We start from the raw sequence: 4810 nt of genomic DNA, 5'->3' as shown, positions 1-4810 counted from the left end.
ACATACCTTATAAAGAGACCAGAAAGGCCATAAAAACATGAAGAAACTTTGTACATTTTAAGTACATACACCATTTATTGAGTGGGAAATCATGTACATATTAAGTATGTAAGACCATTTATTAAGTGATTACCATGTGTTAAATACCTGTACCCTGAATATCAGAGTTATCTTTATTTTACAAATGTGAAATTCAGATGGAAAGGGTTAATTGTCCTAGTATATATAACTACTAAGTGGAAGTCCGGGTTTAAACCTATGTTAGTGTGATTTCAAGCTCCTTAATTACTTTGCTTTATTGCCTGCCATCAGCATTTAAATATTCCATGGACTTGTTCTTTAATCTTAAATTACTTTTCACCAGCTATTGTTTATTCTTTCTTGAAAACAATCTGTCTTACCAATTCACCACTACCATTCTAATTCAAGCAGTCATTTCTTCATGGTAGATACTGAAATTGCTTCCTGGCTGGCCTCTTTATAAGGGATGTGTTTGATATAGTAACAGATATTAGTCAAATCTATAAATGTAACGAGATTAAATCATGAAGTATACCACTTAGAATTCAAAAGTCCTCCTTGATCTAAGTGGTATGCTTAACGATTCAATTTTATTTAACATTTAAAATTTTTCTAGTGTCAAGGAATAATTGTTTATCTTTCTTTTTTTGGTACCAGGGATTGAATTTAGGACCTTGTGCTTGCAAGGCAGGCAGTGGCACCACTGAGTTAAATCTCCAGCCCTGTTTGTGTTTCTTAGTGTGTGTGTATTACTATATTAAAGAAACTTACAGATTTTTTTTTTCCCCAGAACAAATTTGTGATGCAGGTATTATTCATTCCATCTCAAAGGTAAAAGAAAGGTTTAGTGAAGGGACTTGGTCAAGATGCTGTGTGACATTTAAACATATTACAGTGTCAGCTCTTTTATTATCTTCTAACCCTTCCAACCCAAAATTTCCTGTAAAGTTGGCACAGTTGTTGTTCCTATGTTTAATTAATGCTGCTGTTTTGCCCTTCTCAGATTACAGATGGTCCTTAAGCTAATATTTTACTGCTTAGGATTTTTTTTGACACTATGTAACTTTATAGTGGTGGGAAAGCAAATTACATTTATTATATTGCTCAGGAGAAACCATTCTAGGAATTTGAATGTTGGTTTTCCTGGGTAGCCATATGTGATAACTGTAACTTTTGCATTGCCAGTAGTAGCAGCATCTGCAGCTCTGTTAGCTGCAGGATCACAAGGCCAACAATCCATACCCTACAGTGTACTATTGGCTAAACTATGATGTTTGGTAGGTTAGATGTATTAAATACGTTACTGCTCATCATATATTCAAGTTATGATGTGTTTAAGGTATAACTCTATCATAAGTAAGAGCACCTGACTTCCTTTCTGTCCATAGTCTACTTGTTTTTTAAATTCCAATTGTTTCTTTAAAAATTTTTTTAAATATTAATTTAAGTTTTTGGTCTTTTTGAGATAGGGTCTTGCTGTGCAATTCAGGCTGGCCTTGGACTCTCTTTGGGCTCAGACTGGCCTCAGCAATTCTGGCTCAGCCTCCCAAGTGCTGGGATTACAGGCAGTGCACCACCATGCCTGGGTTTAAATTCCAAATGTTACGTATAGGATGCATTAACATTTCATTCCTCTTCTCTCATAACTGCTTTCACAAAGTAACATTTAATTATACAGTCAAATCTTGGTATTCAACTACTTTGAGGCTCTGCATTTGGTGTTCTTCACATTTAAATAGAAGTATTCTTCTGGTACTTGTCTTTTGTTTGATACCTGATATGTAAACTAGAACCTGTTTTGTGTTGATTCCTTGATACTTTCTACTTTTCCCAGCCAAAACAATTTGTTCTGTATTCATTGCATCTCCTGGAACCTTTTAATGACTAGTACTGAGGTAGCACTATCATACAGACATAAATGATTTAGAGTTGGAGGGGATGTTGGAAATCAGTCCAATTTGATGGAAATAATATGAGATTACCAAATCTGGGTGTTACTTCTGATTTTGGCTTTGCCATTTATTGGCCACAAGGTTTGAAAAAAAATCCAGCTTCATCTCACATCATTTGTAAAATGGGGATGTGTAGGCTTGTGTGTATCAAGTGTAATTAAGATGTATAATGTTTATGGAATTACTGCTTTCATGTAGTATGTAATTTATTATTTGATATTTATTAATCTAACCTGATTTGCTTACCTCATTTTTTAGATTTTGTTTGGCTCTGTAGTTGTTTTGGTTTTTGAGACAGGGTCTTTCTATATAGTTCAGGCTAGCCTTTAACCCACAATAATCCTCCTGACTCAGCTTCCCAAGTGCTGAGATTACAGGAATATGCAACCATAGAGTGCTGGCTCTGTAATTTTGTATTCATGTACTCTTTCCAACAAAACTCAAATTCAGTACACATTTCTAGGCACCTATGTATCCCATATACTGTTCCAAGTATCAGAGGTTAAAAAAGATGAATGAAATGCAATCTTTTCCCCCAAAGAAATGCATTAATTTTTAGTGGAGGAGACACACATACTAATACATATATTTAGTGTGTAAATGCTGTAGTAGAGAAAAAAGTAAAGGGGCAGTGAAGAAGAGGATTCTTAGTCATGCATGGAAGAAAGGCTGTTGGGATATCCATCTAAATTGGAAGACAGTGGAAAGGCTGCACATGCATGGAAGAAAGGCTGTTGGAATATCCATCTAAACTGGAAGACAGTGGAAAGGCTGCTTTAGGGTGAGAGTAGCTAGCATGGGCAAAGGCATGGAAAAGACGTGAAAATGAATGGTGTGCTTAGTATATATGGAGATTATAATATCTTCTGATCAATGATTGAGGGGTTTTAAAATTATTACTGTTTTTTGTTGTGTTATCTTCCTTTTCCATCAGACCTAGGGCCTCTTGTTAGTAGACATATATTCTCCACCGAGCTACATTGTTGGCCCTTAACTGAGCTTTTTAAAAGTCATTATTGTTGCTGTTAATTTTGGGGTGTTTGACACCTGTCACAGAGCTGGGCATAACAATCAATCAGATGTTTTCGACTCAATTAAATGTCCTTAGCAGTGTTCAGTGTGTATTTTTCAACTATTGCTTTTTTTTTAATAATGCTTTTGGTTATTCATCCCCAATACAGTATTGGGGATTAAACTTAGGGCTTTTGCACTGAATAATATTCTCAGCCTTTTTATTTTGATACAGTTTTGCTAAATTGCCCATGTTGGGTTAGAACATCATATCCTCCTTTCTCAGACTCCTGAATGCTGTTACATTACAGGCTTGCAAGCACCATGCCCATTTAAAAAGTCTTAAGTATTGACCTTTTTTTTCTATTACTTAGGATTAAACCCAGGTCCATGAACATGCTAGTCAAGTATTTTACCACTGAGCTACATCCCCAGTCTTTTCTAAGTATGTATGTATTTATTTCCTTGCTTGTTTGTTTGTTTTGTTTTTCTTAAGACAGATGTACCTGTAATTCAGGCTGGCCTTGAACTGGCTGTGTAGCCCAGGCAGGCCTTGACCTCAGGGCTATCTTCCTGCCTTGGCCTACAAAATGCTGGGATTACAAGCTTGTCCCACCATGCCTAGCTCTAAACTTTATTTTGAGACAAAATCTCCTTAAATTGCCTACCTAGGCTGGCCTCAAACTTGTTATCCTCCTGCTTCAGCTTCTGGAATAGTGGGGATATAAGGGTGAATCATGAAGCCCAACTATTGATTTTTATGTGTATTAATTCATTTAATTACCACATCTAATGGTCTAAGTGCTGTTTTCCCATATCATAGATGACAAAACAGATGAAGAGAAATTAAATGACTTACTTGAGGTAACATAATAAGTGCTAGAGCTAAGCTTGGATACAGGCAGTCAGGCTCTCCATTTTTCTTTTGTCTTTTCTTTCACCAGAGATCATCAAACTTAGCACCTTGTACTTGTGAGGCCTGCATGGGTGTCCACTGAGCTAAATCCCCAGCTCTCCGTTTTTCATTTTTAATTTCTACATTGTAGTCCTTTCAAGTGCTAAAGTTTGTTTTTCTGTCTCTGTTTAGAAAAAGATTATTCAACCTTTTTTTTTTTAGTACCAGGGATCAAACTCAGTACCTTTCGCTTGTTAGGCAGGCACAGTGCCACTGAGCAAAATCCCTGGCCCTGGAAAAAGATTACTGAAAACTCGACATCTTTTAACCTTTATGTATGTATCACCAGTATTTATATATTTTTTAAGTATGTATATTTATCAGACTACAGTCATCCTTTTTCATGTAGTTCATTATAGATGAATGTTTATTGATAATGACATTTTAAGGTTCAATAAATTTGAGTCTGCATATTAAAAGGCAATAAGTAGTCTTGTTTTGCATTTCACAAATCTTGTTTTATGGATTTAATTTTGCAGATTTGTACCAACTGTCACATATACCTTTAGCTATCTTGGCTGATCATTTTTTCCCTTGATGTCCTTTAAAAAAGATATTAGAGCCGGGTGTGGTGGCGCACCCCTATCATCTCAGCACTCAGGAGGCTGAGGCAGGAGGATTGCTGTGAGTTCGAGGCCAGCCTGGGCTACATAGTTGTTTTATGGATTTAATTTTGCAGATTTGTACCAACTGTCACATATACCTTTAGCTATCTTGGCTGATCATTTTTTCCCTTGATGTCCTTTAAAAAAGATATTAGAGCCGGGTGTGGTGGCGCACCCCTATCATCTCAGCACTCAGGAGGCTGAGGCAGGAGGATTGCTGTGAGTTCGAGGCCAGCCTGGGCTACATAGTGAGTTCCAGGTCTCAG

This window comes from Fukomys damarensis, unplaced genomic scaffold (genome assembly GCF_012274545.1).
Source record: "Fukomys damarensis isolate Sample0158 unplaced genomic scaffold, DMR_v1.0_HiC HiC_scaffold_20, whole genome shotgun sequence".
NCBI lineage: Eukaryota > Metazoa > Chordata > Mammalia > Rodentia > Bathyergidae > Fukomys > Fukomys damarensis.
The sequence above is the reverse complement of the archived record's forward strand: the minus strand, read 5'-3'. Positions refer to the sequence as shown.